This window comes from Dipodomys merriami, unplaced genomic scaffold, assembly GCF_024711535.1.
Source record: "Dipodomys merriami isolate MVZ:Mamm:240054 unplaced genomic scaffold, mDipMer1.0.p SCAF_5, whole genome shotgun sequence".
Classification (NCBI taxonomy): Eukaryota; Metazoa; Chordata; class Mammalia; order Rodentia; family Heteromyidae; genus Dipodomys; species Dipodomys merriami.
In genome coordinates, this window is record NW_027206068.1 from 13832923 (window position 1) to 13850208 (window position 17286).

Genomic DNA, 17286 nt, shown 5'->3' on the forward strand with positions numbered 1-17286 from the left:
AGGAAAATCTGTGAGACATTTGTCTCCAATTAACCACCAGCAAACAAAATGTGGCTGTGGCTCATTGTGATAGAGTGCTAGCCTTGAATGAAAAAGCTAAGGGACAGTGCCCAAGCCCTTCAAGCCCAATGACTGATTGAATAAAAAATTATAAATAAATAAATAAATTCCACCATAAGGATGGAACTGTGACTGACAGGAATGAGAAAGATCCTGAAGGAAACAAAGAGAACACCCAAAACTCAGACATGAACATATTTGTTTGAGACACTCACTGGACATGAATTGTAACCAACAGTCTTCTCTTTACACTAAGTCTAACGTGGATGCTGGATAACAATGCGCCATCAGCCTCATGTATTTCTGGAATTTTGCTTGGGTCAGAGTTACTGTATAGTTATCCCACAGTGCTAGCTTAAGCAAAATAATGACAGTCTAAATCTAAGTCCAAGCTTCAAGCCATTTCTATGACAGCTGTGTGGAATGACCTCTTCAAGTCCTACCCAGCACCCCATGGTACCAGCAAGGTACCCAGCACAGCAGTATATATGGACACTTTTCACTACCACTCTGCCACCCTGGACTTCCAGTCCCTTCCATGGCTGGTTCCCACAAGAAACAGAAATGTGAATTGCAACTCTGTTATCTGACACGAATCACAGTACAACCAAAGCACAAGTAACTGTTGCCCCTCAAGGCAAAAGCCCCAAGGTACTCTCAGTCTTTCAAGTTCAACTCTATGCTGCACAGGCAGAGACAAAATGTTTCACTTCTACGAAAACTAACTCTTTTTTTTTTTTAATTTTATTTTATTTTATTTGAGAACATACTGTACAGAGGGGCTACAATTACATGGGCAGGATAATGCATACATTTCTTACCAAGCATTGCAGCCTCCTCCTTTGTTTACCCTTCACCTCCCTTCCCAGCCTCCCCCCTCCCCCCACCCAATTATACCCCCCTCCCCCCCACACACCGACATTGTAAAGTTGGTTTTGATATGACATTTTGTACTTCTCATTGTTGCAACAGGTCCACCTGAATCCTTAAACGACTTGTTTGTCCCCATCTCCTCCACATGTTATACTGACATCTCTTGAGGCTGTTCGTTGTCTTTGTAGATTCCTCCCATCCCCCTCAGAACACTACTGTAAGAAAGAAATTGTTATCTACAAAGTGCTGTGTGCCACACACAATCCCCCTTTGTTGCTTAATAGTTGTTGACGGAAGGAGGCCTTTGCCGCTGGCCAGAAAAATGTGAGCCCTTAGCGACATCTGGTGGGTATCTGGTGATCCTGACGTCGGTGTTGAGCTATGGAAACACTTCACTGCCTGTGTCAGCTTAAAGAGCTAGCAAGCGGTTTTACCCTTCACTTTCCTGGGATATGGCCCAGAGAATTACTGTTCTCTGTGTTTACAGTGTGACCTTTACATGTGACCTTTAAAAAATACAGAAGACAAAGAGATGGAAAAGGAGCTGAACTAGAGAATGCTGACACTTGACGGCATCTGGACTGGACAGTGGATCAGGTAAGGTAAGGCCTTGGTGCTCCCTGATCCCTGCCGTTGGCTTAGCGGGAGCATCAGGATCTGAGCCCTGTATCCTGCTGCAGCCTCCCCTCTGGCTGTCGCTCCCCTGACCCCATCCTGCCTCCCAGGAATCACAGGCAGATGTCCACACCAGTTGGTCTGCCAGGCCAGGGTCCTATTGAATAGCTGTCCACCCATTGGGGACATTGTGGCACCAAGGACACTCTGAGCTAAAGATGGGGCTCCATCTGTGAGCTAGGCATGAGCCCATCCTCTTGCCTGTCCCAGCTGTCAGCGCCCCTCCATACCTGCCCTGGACCCTGTCCTACACTGGACACCCTCCACCAAGTGCTCTCCTAACAGCTGAGTGACAGCCTCCCCGCTGGGCCTCATCCTGCCCCTTCCTTAGCTCTCAGCTCCCCGGGGAACAGGCTGCTTATGCCATTGATTTTGTTGGTGCTCCTTGTAGATGTCCCTGTGGCTATGAGCAAAGCCATGATAACTGGATGGACACAGGTAAAGGATGTAACACCACGTTGAGTGAGCAGCAGACTCAGAGCATTGTCATTGATGCAAGGGAAGCTCTGCCTGCCAGGCTTGGTCCCCACAAGAGGGAAGATAAGCAATGACCTGCCCGGTTGGGTGGGGGTAGGGCTCCATGGAGCTGGCAGGGTGCCTGGAGATCCCTTCAGATGCTTCCTGGGGCTCTAGCAATTCCACCTCCTTCCTGAGCACGTATTTCTGAGGGGAATGCACATGAACCTTTCCGGACCCAGGTAAACCACACCTGATGTCCAAACCAGAGTGGCAGATTTGGGAAGCCCAGCACCACCCATTCTTAGTGCTCGGGAACAGCATCCACACTCACAGGAGCTAGGTGTGACATGGGCAAAGCCACACTCAGAGCAGCACCATCCCTGAGCAAGGGCACTGAGAATCCTTGTCTGCCCATCTTCCCCCTCTTTACTGTCACCCCCAACAGGCCTGTGGGGGTTCATCATGTGGCTGCTCAGAACACCTCTGTGCTCACATGGAGGACTGGGCCTTTCTGCTTCCTCAGCCATTGCTGAGCATTTGGAACGTGCCTGGCCTTAGTGGGCCACATGCAGCTTCTGCTGCAACATGGGTGGGAAGGACCAAGGGCATCAGGCAGAGACTTTGTTCCCTCCACCTGCTCCCTTTGCCTTGAGTCTTTGTGGCAGATCTGGAAGGAAAGGAGAAGAAACTACTAACTTCTCCTTCAGGCTGCCATATTGGCTCCAACACTTGTCCTGGGCCCCTTTAGTTGTTCAGTGGTGTTCGTGACCCTGATCAGCCTGGGTCCAGCCTAGGGCACCAGCAGAACCCATAGGACAAGATGCACCTGAAAACTAAGCATTGTCCATGTGAGCGGAACTCAGCAGCATCTCGAGAGCCAGGCATCAGGTGTGGGGCCTTGTTCCTTCTCTGCCTGGTAGTGCCATTTTAGACACCAGATTGGTTGGGATCCAAAACCTGACTGTTGTGGGCTGTGCTGGAATGTGCGTGTGGTTGGTAGGTTGGCAGAAAACAAGACAAATTTCCCGGTAAGGAAGGTGACGATCCTTGCATCTCCTGCTCCCTTACAAAGCTCTCCCAAGAGAATGTGTGCGCCTTTCAGTAGAGTCATTTTTCTTTTAAGAAAGTATTGGCCTTGTGAGTCATGCCTGGAATCCTCACTACTTAGGAGGCTGAGATATGAGGGTTCAAGATTTGAAGCCAACACAGACTGACAAATCTGAGAGACTCGTATTTCCAATTAACCAGCAAAATGGTGTTAGTGGTGGTAGGCTCAAATGGTGGAGTGACAGCCTTGAATGGGAAAAGCTCAGGGACAGCACCCAGGCCCAAAGTTCATACCTCAGTACTAGCGTGCGCGCGCGCACACATACACACACACACACACACACACACACACACACACTGAAAAGCAAGTCTTCCATGTTAGGGATTTAGAAACAGTAAAAGTCCTGACACTTTGGAGCTGTTTAGTGTCTTCAGTGAGATGCTGAAGTTGGCCCATCTTTTCTGCAGTGCAGCTGTATTATAAGAGGCAACTTAAAAGATGGGTTTGCTAGACCTGTAACTGAACTGAAAGCTGCATGCCCAGCCAGCATCGTGTGCATCGTGTTCACCACTCACTATGCCACCAAGGCAGCCCAGCCCATCTCAACCCTTCCTCTGTCCTGGGTTTTGCTCAGTGTCCATCAGACAGATCCCTGAAGGAAACTGGGATCTGGTCCCTGATCTACCATCTGCCTTGCTTGATGTGTGCTCTTGGGAAACTCATTTCTCTTTTCTGGACTCACTTTTCTAATGTTCTGTGATTATATGGTACCACGGGGCTGAGAGATGGAACAGGGCTGGGTGAGTTCATTGTGTCATCATGCAAGGATTAGTTAATTTTATCTGTGCCATTATTCATTTGTTTATCAGATACTTAATGCACAGCAGGAATCTTGGCAGGCACAAAGATACGGATTTAATAAGATGGTGGAAAGTACTGTAGCTAAACTACATTACAATAGTATTCTTTATGTCAGTGTTTCCACAAAGTGGTGCTTTATGATACTACATTTCTGTGCCTGTGGCGTCACTAGACCATAAGAATTGCTAAACTCCATTATAATACATCATTATTCAGAACTGTGGTCATACAAACGGTGCTGCTGACCAAAACACTATACAACACATCTCTATCTATCATCTCTCTTTCTAGATACATATTTCTATCTATGTGAAAGTGTATTTTATGGCTGTGTTGGCATAAGAATAAATATGATCCAGGGATATTTTACTTATTTATTTTTTTATTTTCAGAAGAATTCAAAACCCTTCTGAGGCTCCCTTAAAGGATTCTACCTGCATTGGCTTCTAGGATCCTGGGACAGGTTTGATATGTGCATTGAGCACCATCTAGTGGCCTCAGTGTGCAACAGACGCAAAGTGCTTCTCTTCGGGGGCTTTGTAGGGAGTGGAGACGGTTTGTTAAGCTTCACTTAAAACCTTAAACCTACCAGGTTTTATTAATCTTCACTCAGGGATCTCAACCAGATCCAATCCATCATGATGACTGCCTGCCTTAGATTAAAACTAGCTCCACTGGGCTCGAAGGCTGTTGGATCTTCCGACAGCTTAAAATGGTATTTCAAGAGCACAGTAACTGCCAGTCATGACCACAGATCAGCTTAGGAAAACCAAGCATTGTTTTCTCATTACCAGTTGTCCACTGTGGGACTTTTCCACAGTTTTTGTGCTTGAGGAAACACACAGAAGGGAGTATAACATGAAGGCAGCCTTAGGAAAGCAAGTTTTGAATAATAAGAAAAAAAATCACCCATTTTCAGTATTCACCCAGACCTTGCTTCTGTCTCAGTTGTACTGAATTCGAGATCTGTGAGGCCTGATTGCCAAACTCTTGTTAAGTGTCCTTTCTTTGTTGCTAACTTGGGGCGATCTTCTCCTGGTCATACTTTGTCGTCTCAGCTCTGGTTTGTCCCTTGTCGTCATGGCTCTGTGCGTGGGGCTCTCTCTGCAAGGCCGGAACAGCTGAGGAAAACCCAAGGCTCCCATGTGTGTCTGCAGTGAATGATAGCCAGCAACTCAGGAGGGAATACACCAGCTTCCCAAAGCAGGATCTGGGAGCTTTTCTTTTTCAACAACATGTATTTATAACATGGGTTTAATACTAGTTGCTGCCACACTTATAAAGTATGATGAATTTTGCACCCCAGATTCATATAGTGAAGTCCCAACTACCAGTACCATAGGATGTGACTTTACTTGAAAACAGGGTGGCCACAGATATAATGAGTTAATGAGTAGGGGTGGGGCCCTAGCCCCCATTACTGGTGTGCTTGTGTATGCATTACAGAAATGCACACAGAGAGGGAAGGTGGTAGGACATTCAGGGGGAAGGTCTGCAAGAGATGTCCACATGGCCCTAAAAGGAGCAACACTCTGGCACCCTGGACTTGGGCAGTCAGTTAGAATGATGAGATGCTTCCGTTGCTGAAGCCACTCCATCTTTAGCAGGTGTTCACGTCAGCCCTCGCACACCCACAGAATTGGGGTGACTCGCTGGCGATCTTTGGTGTTCCTTGGCTGACAGAAGCATCAGCTGATCTCTGTCTCCTCCCCAAGATTGAGAAAAGTGCAAATGCTACAGTAGAATTTTCTGTGAGAGCCAAGAAAATCCACCATGAGGACAAGGAGAGCAAGAGAAGAAAACAGCAGGTGTACCAGAGCAATAAGGAGCAAGCTGGTGGCTCTCTTCTCAGCCCCAGTGGGAGGTGAAAGGTGTCCTTACAAGCTCAGTTTACAGACAACACTTGGTCTGAAAGGTCAACAAGCAATGAAGGAAGTGGTTACTGTATACTCAGTTATTTAAGGGGGGAAAGCACAGGTGGATTTTACTGTTACAGAGAGAGGGGGAGAGGGAAGAGGGGGGGATTTGAGTACTGTGATTGTCCAAACACAGCGACCTTAGGAGAAAATAGATGGCAGCCAGCAAAGGGATTGAACAATGAGGGCTGCGGCATGCCTCATGTGGTACAATAGCAAGTGCGAAGCCCTGAGTTCAAGTCCCAGTAGTGCAAAAAAAAAGAAAGAAAAAGGAGGGGCAATGAAATGAAATCAAGAATAGTGAAGGGCAGCAGATCACAGTAACTGCTGGAGTTAAGCAGGTTTTTTTTGGGGGGGGGGGGTGTCTGTTCGTGGGGCCTGAACTCTGGGCCTGGGCGCTGTCCCTCAGCTCTTCAGCTCAAGGCGAGCGCTCTACCACTTGAGCTACAGCGCCACTTCCTTAAGCAGGTTTTTAAACCCAGATCCCCTCACCTGAATGGGAGACCACGCCCCAGGAAGAAACTGCAACAGCAAGGCAAGCACAGGTGATCACGATTCAGCAGGCTTTCCTGCAAGATCTCAGGCCTCTTGGGTAGCCATAGCTGAGGACAGGGGAATATCAGAGACTCTTAGATACAGGGTCCACACATCATCATGAGACAACGGGTTGCAGTCGGTGGATAGAAGAAGCAGGCAGCTCCTAGAGTCATGGCCCAGCTGTTTTTCATGGTCCATCCACTCCACCTACTGAATCTACCGGGTAATCATTTTCTCAGTCTCCAAATATATGATTGGAAGAGTCGTTCCTGGTAATGAGCACAATGCCACAGCAGTTCTTTGGCTGTGGTAATAAAGTGATTATACTAGGGAAATTCTCCAGAAACCTTTGAAACTATACTCTGCCCTGGTCAGGATTGCGAATCAAAAACATACATAACTAGATATGGTGACCTAAGACCTAATCCTAGCTACTTAGAAGGTGGAGATCGGGAGGTCAGGGTTGGAACCAATGGCTGGGCATGGGAGCATCAGCTTGTTACCTTAGCTGCAGGGAAGCACAATGAGTGGACTCAGTGGGGCGTGCCTGTCATCCCCGTCTTCAGGGTGAAGCACTAGTTGGCAGGGCCTGGGAACCAAGGGATGGAAATAGGGTCCCCTCTCTAACTGCTACCCTAGATGGAGGTTTCTCATCTCCACGGCTCTGGGCTCTGAGGTTTCAAAGACCAATGTGCTGACTCTCTCTTACCTTACTCCATTTATGAAACCAGTGTTGTTGTTGTTGTTGTTGTCTTTTTTGGTGCTGGGGATCGAATCCAGGACATTGCACTTGCTAGGAAAGCGCTTTGCCACTGAGCTACGTCCCAGTCCAAACAGATAGTCCTCAGGTGGCCAAGTGTAGCCAGGGCCGCCATGCCCCCCCTCACCCACTGAGGAAGACCACGCCCTCTTACCCTTCCCCCAAGCCTGCACTCTCACACAGCCCCTCCTCTCCCATGCCCTGTCTTCTCCTCTTCAGTTCAATGTAAGGGTTCCTATAGTCCCACCGTGCTGTCCAGTCACATGGTGAGTCAACCCTCTTCGTTCCTACTATAAATTATGAACATAATAACAATGATAAACAGCTGATGATTCGGTGAGTAGCAGACAGGTTTCCACCTACTGTGCTCAGCCTCACCAACTCATCCCAGATGCAGAGGTGTTAGTGAGAATTCATCCCATAAGGTCTCCCATGGGGCTCTGGTGGAGCATCTGGCCAGCCCCCAGCCCCCCCCCCCAAGGCTGGCTCCTAACTGTCAAGTCATGTTAATTAGGGAGCATAGCTTTGACTCCAACAATTCCATCTTGTTTGTTTTTAGAACATCACTGTCTTTTCAGTCTCACTTTTGTTGGGGCAGGGAAAGGATCCATGATCTGGGCCTGTGCTCTGCCCTAGTAGGTAAAGAGATGGTGACAGTCAAGAGGCTTCTGAGACCACCTTCTGTTTCAATGTCAGGGGCCATATGGACATTTATAACATTCATAAAAACGATCATTGCATCAGTGGATGGGCTGCAGGAAGCCAGTGAGAAGCATAGAAGTCTGTGCTGCATGTACTGAATGATTTCACTGGCCTTATACAACCGGTGAGCTGGAGGTTCCCCAGCCTGGTGCCAGGAACTCACAGAACTCAGAAAAGTTGGTTACTTGTGGCTACAATTTTGGTGGAAGCATGCTAATTGAAAAATAAAGAGCCAGGATTATATTCAGGAGGCTGAGATCTGAGGATCATGGTTCAAAGCCAGCCTGGGCAGGAAAGTTCGTGAGTCTCTTATCTCCAATTAACCACCAAAACCCTAGAAGTAGAGCTGTCAAGTGGTAGAGTGCTAGCCTTCAGTGAAAAAACTAAGACACAGCACCTAGGCTTTGAATTCAAGGCTGAATCCTAGCACTAAACAAAAATTAAATTAAAAAAAACCAATAAAGGAAAGAGAGAAAAGGGACAACATAGGGCATTTCAGAATCTTCCATAGAGGGCTGGGAAGGTGGCTCAGTGGTAGAGTGCTTGCCTTGCATGCGTGAGGCCCTGGGTTTGATTCCTCAGTACCACATAAACAGAAAAAGCTGGAAGTGGCGCTGTGGCTCAAGTGATAGGGTGCTAGCCTTGAACAAAAGAAGCTCAGGGACAGTGTCTAGACCCTGAGTTCAAGCCCCAGGACTGGCAAAAAAGAAGACTCTTCTATGGACTTCCACTTCTTCTCCCCCAATGGAGTCACAAGACTGCATTTATTTGTTCCAGTAAAAGAATGTGGTAGCATGCTAACCAGGGACCTCACCTGAGTCTTAGTGGCCAGTGATCTTGTTAAAGGTGAATCCTGTAGTTGTAGCTGAGGAGGACTTTAGTCTCCCATGGAGGACTTTAGTCTCCAGCCCAGAGAAGTCACAAAGCTACAATGAGGCCCAGTGCAGCCATCGTCAACATACTGTTAACCCAGATGATCTGATGTGGCCCAAGGCCAAAGAATAAACAGAGATGCTCTTATTGGGCTGGATATTCCAGGTGCTCAGAGTTTCCTCCCAGGAACTAAGCGAGGGCCATCCTTTCCCTGGGCAAGGTTATCCTTGTGTGTACATGTGCCCAGGCTTGTGTGACTCCCAGGAGCTAGAGTTGCTCACACTTGCTGGTCTGACTCACAGTGCAGGTGACGCTGTAGGAACACTGATAACTACTCTGGACCTGGAGAATTTGAGGACTTTGTTTTCTACAATAATACCATAGACCCATTGCTATTCCAGCATGCCTTTGCAGCCTCTGGCTTCCAGAAAGGATCATAGCCAGTATTTCATGCCATTCTGTTACTATGGCAACACACATAATTTAACCCTGAATTCAAGACATTCTTGTTTTGTTGGAAATAAAAATTCCCTTGGCCATTTGCTTCCACTATCCACTCTGTTCCTCCATGGTCTCCACTTTGGCAGCAAAATCACAATCTCCCATTTTCTACCTCTCTGCCCTCACCAAAGTTCAGCTCTAGACCCAACTCTGAATACCATATCCATTTAGGAACTTGGTGGAAGGACAGATATTCTCCTTTCTCCAGAATCCTCCCTCCTCGAATGCATTTGTGATTGTGCATTTCAGTGTATTTTCCCATTCCAGTTACACACATCGGTAGTCATCAACCATTGGTGAGTTCCCTTCTCAACTGCACCCGCTGCTATTCACAAGGTGCCGCCCCATCCCAGTCCTCCACAGATGGGAATGCTCAGCTGGACCAAGGCATGGCTGGTGTGCTCACCGGCATGAGTGTGTGAAGGGTGAGAAAGTGACTCCTCTTTGCAAAGCCGTTGTGCTGTCACTGTTTAATTTTGCACATTATGGAATACTTTGGTTTCTTTGAATGATTTTCTCCCACCTGGGTCATTCTGTTGACTTGCTTTTGTAGCGGACACTCTGTGTCCTACACAGTGTCCTCTCATCCACAGCCGAGTGTACATGGAAGGGACTCAGATAGAGCTCGACTTGATTTGCAGAGAATTCTTTCCTTTCCAGTCCCGAGTTCCTGAGTCGGAGCTGAAGCACATACAGCGCAGCTGTGAGCAGCCATGAGTCACACACGCTGACATCTTGTCAGCCTGCGTGCGGGCACTGCATGGCCGTGTGGCCGGTGCCACCCCACGGAGCCCTGGGCATAGAATGGCACTTGAAGTGGAACGTTTTGTGCTTTCCCTGTTGAAATTATTTTACTATTATTATTTATTTATTATTTATTATTATTATTATTTACTATTACAGAGGAGCTACAGTTACATGAGTCAGGCAAAGAACACATTTCCGTTTGGAGAATGTCACCCTCAGTCTCTCCCAGTTCCCCCACCCCCATTCTTAATAGTAGCTCTCAATGTGTGTTTTGTAAATGATGGACAATGGGACAATGGAACGTGTGCTGAGTGTTTGAAATCTCACCACGTGTGAATCCCTGGGGGGGATTCCCTGGTACCCCAGACCCCACATGGCCTCTTCCTCCTTAGCTCTCCCCCTATGCAGTGATGCCGCTGCCCTTCTTACCCAGCAGGTGCCTGGATCTGGACATGGAAAGCGCTGGGTGACACCTGGGGCTGGCCATGCCTGCAGGCCCCCTTCTGACAGTGCTGTTCAAGATCCAGTCTCCTTACTTTAGGCTCCACCTCTTAAAGGTTCCTTCACCTCCTGGCATTACTACACCAAGGGGCTTGCTTCTGACACATGAACCCTTAGTGCAGATACACTATATCTAAACTACAATGTACTTGTTCCTCTGTATATACAGTATGTTCCCTCTGATTTCTTTCAAGAGATTCACTTTGTCTTCGATTTCATGTACTTTGCATAGAATATGGCTGGGGTAAGGAATGTTTTTGGCATATAGTGGTGCTCTTTACCTGGATGTATAGTTTGTTTCTATTAGTTTGATGGAAGGCTCAGGCATTATTGCTTCAACTATTTTTTCTCCCTTTCTTTTCTGCTATTTTCACCATGTGTGTGTTGCACCTATATATTTGCCCCACAGTTCTTAGATATTCTCTTTTGTTCCATTCTCCTTTCAAATCTTCATTTCCATTTCAGTGTTAGATTTTTGTTCTTACTTTTTGTGCCAGTACTGGGGCTTGAACTCAGGGCCTGGGCTCTGTCCCTTACTCAAGACTGATGTTCTACCACTTCTGGCTGTTCGGTGGCTAATTAAACAGAAGATTGTCACAGACTTTCCTGCCCTGGCTTCAAATCTTAGCCTCCTGAATTGCTAGGATCACAGGGCTAGGCCACCAGAGCCTATGCCGTTTCTCTATGTTCTACCTATCAATTTGTTTTTTGCACATTGTTGACATTGTTGTTTTAAATTTTCAGTCTAACAATCCCAATACCTCCGTTGTATCTATGTCTGGATCTGAGCCTCTTCAGTTGGCTTTCCTGTCTCGTAATATATCAGAATGTTTTGTTGCTGCAAACTAGACAGGATGCATCAGGTGAAAGGAAGTGGGAACACTGTGGTTAGGGTGAGGTGTTTGTTATCTGGCTAGGAGTTCATTCAGAGTTCATTCGGCTGTGTGTATTCTTCACTGTAGTTGTTGGCCATGTAAGTTAACTTCTCTGGTTGGCTTGGTTGCACCTGCTCTGTTGCCTTTGGGCTTCCCTGCAGATGACTTAATCATAGGCAGACATGCAGCTGGTCTCTCCTTTCCTTCACACTACTTTAGAGGAACCCCAACTGATATGATAAGGGGGATGGGAAAGCACTCTGGGGTCTTGTGATTAGGGCTCAGTCTTCTAGTGAATCTGTGTCCTGGGCTGTGCCCTTCACAAGTGCGTCCCCACAGAAAAACAAGATAGCGTGGCTGGAGAGTTCCGGGGCTGGGTATATATAACTCCATCCAGGTGGTTAGGCTCTGGTAAACAGAGTCTCCTGAGAGCCCTCGTGAGGGACAGCATGCTCTGAGTGTTTTGTTTTCCCTGCTGGAGTTGGAGAGATTTTATTTTTCCTTTGGTCCCCATGGACCTGGATAGAGGTCCCCTCCCCCAAAGCTGTGGCTTGTGGAGTTTTAAGTCCCACCTGGGCCACCCCAGCGATTACCACTAGATTTCAGCTTCTCCAGGCCTGCTCTGGCTTCCAGGATGCCTCTCCGTGGAAGCATTCGCCTCCTGTAAGTCTTACTCTCCTTAAGTGCCCGTCCCTCAGTGATGGAAGCTGTTGCTTGTTCTGTGACCTCCTCCGCGTTCTGGTGATTCTAAGAGATGCTTATTTTCACCTTGTGGAGCTTATTGACTTATTTATTGTTGCACTGTGTGAACAAGAGAGGCATTCAAGCTTTGTGTGCCAAACTGAGAGCGAGATAAGGCCTTAAATTATTTTTCCTACTTTTAAAATTTAGTGAGAGACAGTGCGGTTGTGTGTAAGAGCATAGACTTTGTTAAAATATCTGCCTGACTTCTCCCAAAGGCTCTGGAAAGCCCAGCCATGTCGCTCTCCACAGTGCCCTAGCTGGTTAGAAAGGCCTGGTCTCAGCACCTCCTGCTGAATGGGAGCCCGGAGCACACATTCCAGGTGCTCACCTGTGCTGCCTAATGCGACTTGAAAAGCTTCGACCTGGATTTCCAATCCAGGAGTGTGTTGTTTGTTCCCAAACTGTGCTCTGAGGCTGGGGATGGGGGTGGAGTGGGGGCACTCCCGGGTATTTTAAAGTTTCAAGGAAAATAGAATGACACTATGTGGACTGCTCGAGATAGGGAGGATTTCAATGCTAACTTGCTGCCTGCCCTTGATGTCATGTGGATGAGAAGCTAGGATGCCAGCCGTGGTCTAGGTGAAAATCTAGGTGAAACAGACAACAAGGTGATTATGCCTTGTCTGATTCCCAAATCTGAGAATCTCCCAGGGCCTGGTGCATGCTGGGTTATTGTGATAGCCTTTGCTGGGTCTCACTGTCGGTGAAGTCAAGTGACACACTAAGAAAAGCCCACAACTGAGAAAGTAAACTGGTTAAGTGGAAATCAGTGGGCTGATTGATGTGTGTGTGTGTGTGTGTGTGTGTGTGTGTGTATCATTTCTGTGCTTTTGCTCAGATAAATGCCAATTTAAATGTTAGGGTGAGTTTAAATTACTTTTGTGTGTGTGTGTGTGTGTGTGTGTGTGTGTGTGTGTGTGTGTGTGTGTGTGTGTGTGTGTGTGTGTGTGTGTGTGTGTGTGTGTGTGTGTGTGTGTGTGTGTGTGTGTGTGTGTGTGTTTAGAGATCAAATCCAGGGCCTGGCTCATGCCATATTATGTTCTGCCACTGAGCCCTGGGCTGCCTGCCCCACTTCCCACCACCCCACGACTTTTGTTTTTTTAACATCCTAAAAAAAATGTCTAGGGACATTGGAGAACGGGGACTGGGAAAGGAGTTTTTATATACACTGCAGCTGGCAGGAGTGGCAGCACCTGTCTGCAGGAGCCGAAGTCCTCATCACATTGCATGCTGGAGGGGAGCTAACAGCTGGCCCAGGAACCACACTGCAAAGCCATGGAATGTGGCTCATACTCAGCTTAACTATTCAAAAAGTTGAGATCTGAGGATAGCAGTTCATAGCCAGTGCAGGCAGAGAAAGTCCATGAGACTCTTATTTCCAGTTAATCAGCAAAAAAAAAAAAAAAAAAAAAAAAAAACAAGAAAAAACCTGAAGTAGAGATGTGGCTCAAGGTGGTAGAATGCTAGCCTTGAGGGAAAAAGCTCAGGGACAGTGCTGAGGCCTTGAGTTCAAGCCCCAACTGGAAGGTACACAGGGTGGGCGGGGGAGAGCCTCTGTGGTTGTGTCCCCAGCGCTGGGCTGATGTTGTGGGAAGCTGAGGCCTCCACTAGGTAGCACTCTCCAGAGAAGCATCAGGACGTCCAGTACTTCGCTGTCTCTGCAGAAGTCACTTGTCCACCATTGGGTTTCTGTTCCAAGGTGGCTATCAGTTAACGAGGCTGTGAGGGTGAAGAAAGAGAAACTTGCTATTCAGCTCCATTGATTTCCATTTAGGCTGATGTAATGACCCTTACATACACACAGGTAATTTTGGAGGTACAGTTGGTCCGGGCAGGTAATGGACAAAGACACTGGATGGAAAGGGGCTGGGACAATTCATGGAAGGCAATTGAGTCCCCCACAGAGAGCTTTAGCTGAGCAGAGCTACATTAGAGCTGAACACACCATTGCTTCCGGATCCCTCATTTGGTTCTTGTCCAGATCAGAGGTGACCGGGAATGATGACCATCTGTCCACTGTTGCTCGGGCTCCAGCCGGGCCAGGCAGGCCTGGCATGCGGACCCCCACTGCCCACACTGTCGCAGTCTGCTGGGCAAAGTGTCTTGCTAGAGTCCTTTTCCTGCTTCTCGGGTTCTATCCCTGCCTAGAGGCTGTGTTCAGGATCACTTTACCAAAAACAAAATCCAACATTCCTTGATGAATCTCAGTAGCAAATACTATGCTCTTAGATATTTGGTATTGGGTATCATGGCAGTGGCCCTAGTTACTTTGGAGACCCTGTTAAGGAAAAGGTGAGTTATAGGTGCAGTTGCTCTGTGTGTGTGTGTGTGTGTGTGTGTGTGTGTGTGTGTGTGTGTGTGTGTGTGTGTGTTGTCAGTCCTGAGACTTGAACTCAGGTCCTGAGTGTGGTCCCTAAGTTTCTCTTACTCAAGGCAAGCACTCTACCATTCAGGCCGCAGGGCCACTTCAGGCTTTTTTTTTTTTTTTTTTTTGGTAGTTTACTGGTAATAAGAGTCTCCCAGACTCACTTCAAACCACAGTCATTAGATCTCAGCCTCCCAAGCAACGAGGATTGCAGGCGTGCGCCCCTGGCACCACGCTTTTCCTTTGGTTTTTGTGGGGATTATTTACTTGGTTCCGAGTTGCTTCCTTTACGAAAAACATGCTAACTGCGTTGGTTGCTGCAGTGTGGGGAGGGGTTTTGCAAGCACACTTGCGGTCCCCCGGGCTTCCTCACTTCAAACTGCCACCAAAGTCAAAATGTGAGTGGAATGAAGGAGAATGAAGTCTTGAAAAGCAAAAGAGCAGATGGTATCGTGTATAAAGTGGACAATCCTCAGAAAAGTGACATTTAAGTGGAGGATTTAGTTCTCACTAATGCAATGTCATCTGACATTTGTCTAAAAACTAGAAAAATAATTTATAAAATTTCATCATGGGTACAATGGCTCATGTCTGTTATTACAGGAGGGAGAAATTAGGACATTGGCAGTCTGAAGCCAGCCTGGGAAAAAGTTAGTGAGACTTCATCTCAACAAATAAGCAAGTGTAGTGGTATATGTCTGTAATCTCAGCTGTGTAGGAGGTATAGGTATGAGGATCATGAGCAAAAAAGTGAGCTCAGGACAAAAGTGCAAGGCCTAAATATAATAAATAACTTAAAGCAAAAAGGGGTGATTCAAGTATGTTTCAAGTAGTAGAATAGCAGATACAAAGCCCTGTGTTCAAACCCTAGTACCATCACCACCGAGAGAGACAGACAGACAGACAGACAGACAGAAACAGTGACAGAGAAGACTCATTATAAGCAACTATAATGACAAACTGATTCTGAAAATCAGTACTTAAAATTAAGACTCCATCTCAACTAATGGTTTGACACAGTGGCTCATATCTGTTACCCAGTCAGCAAAGGGAAGCCCAAATAGGAGGTTCATAGTCCAAGACCCTGAATCAAAAGTAAAGGGTAGGGGAAATAGAACAGGCCAGCAGTGTTGCTCAAGTGATAGAGTATCTGTCTAACAACTGTGAGGCCTTGAATTTGATCCCTAGTAAAACCCAAACAAAAGTGGATTGTTTTTATTTGTTATTACAAACATCATTATCATCTAAAAAATGTACAGCCAAAATGTAGAAAACATATAGGAACAGTGGGGGGGCTGTCCAGGTACTTCTTCTCTATCTTAAGAATATTTGTTTATTTGTTTTTTGTGTTTTTTTTTTTTTTTGGTCCAGTCGTAGGGCCTGAACTCTGGGCCTGGGCACTGTCCCTCAGCTCTTCAGCTCAAGGCGAGCACTCTACCACTTGAGCCACAGTGCCACTTCCAGCTTTTTTCTTTTTGCGTATATGGTGTTAAGGAATCGAACCCAGGGCCTCATGCATGCAAGGAAGCGCTCTACCACTGAGCCCCCTTCCCAGCCCAATTGTTTGTTTGTTTGTTTTTAACTGTATTTTTTTGTCTTTTCTTTTGTGGTACTGGGGATCGAACCTAGGATGTTGGACTTGCTAGATAAGCACTTTGCCACTGAGCTACCTCCCAGCCCATCTATGAATATTTGAATAATTATATATAAATAATGTCAGATCTGGGGGCTGGGAAGGTAGCTCAGTGGTAGAGTGCTTGCCTCCCATGCATGAGGCCCTGGGTTCAATTCCTCAGCACCACATACACAGAAAAACCCAGAAGTGGCACTGTGGCTCAAGTGGTAGAGCACTAGCCTTGAGCTGAAGAGCTGAGGGACAGCGTCCAGGCCCAGAGTTCAGACCCATGACCAACCAAAAAAAAAAAAAAAAGTCACATCTGGATCTTACTATGTATGTGACATTTGTCAGAAACCATGTGCTGTGTTAGTAAGGCATACTGCCAGCAACCAGGGGAAAGCCATGGATAGAGGGAAGGGAGGGAGAAAAGAAGGAAGAGAAGGAGAAAGGGAAAAGTACAGAAATGAAGGTGGGCAGGAGAAAGATGGAGGAAGACTCGGTAATTGCTGCCAAGCAGAAAGAGACAGAAAGCAAAATATTAGGAACTGCAGAAAAAAACAGATGAAACATTTTAGAGGGTTTGCTAACTCCCTGCCTGTCTTCTCTTTGCTGGCAAGGGCACCATTTGCTTAAATTAAATCTTGCTTACATTATAAGGAGCTGAGCTAATTCCCAATGTCAAGAATTCTTGGAAAGGTGCCATGTACGGTACTATCAGGAGGGAAAGGAAGAAACATTCGTTGGCTGTGGAATTCTGGGATCCTTCTGGTATTTACACATTTAAAGCAGCAATCACCCTCTGAAAGCTGGCCACTTTATCGTCATTGATGATGAGCCAGACGCAGGCCCAAGAAGTATCAGCATCTTTCATGGAAGTCTCCTATACAGAATCCCCTGAACTGAGTGCAACAGAAGAAAGTAATAAGATGATAGTCATGTTGGTGGCTTTCTCCCTCTCTCTTTACTTTGTACCAGTATTGAGGCTTAAACTCAGGGCCTGGGAACTGTCCCTTAGCTTTTTCACTCAAGGCTGGCTGGCACTCTACCACTTGAGCCACACCGCTACTTCTGTGTTTTGACTGGTTAAAGAGAAGAGTCTCATGGACTTTAAAGCCTGTGTTGGCTTTGAACCTCGATCCTCAGATCTCAGCCTCTTGAGTAGTTAGGATTA

At 46.9% G+C, this 17286-nt stretch overlaps 1 protein-coding gene across 2 annotated transcripts in view; it reads left to right on the top strand.

Moving 5' to 3' along the window:
- Nucleotides 1-1443: 1443 nt before the first annotated feature.
- Cdca7l (cell division cycle associated 7 like) overlaps nt 1444-17286 on the top strand; it is a 151585-nt gene continuing 135742 nt past the window's right edge. Inside the window, exon 1 of one of the 2 annotated variants that reach the window (XM_069996113.1) lies at nt 1444-1530. The gene's annotated coding sequence lies outside the window, so the exon portion shown is untranslated. Of the gene's footprint in view, nt 1531-11984; nt 12052-17286 lie in introns of those variants that run through there. The other variant, XM_069996112.1, reaches the window with a different exon arrangement.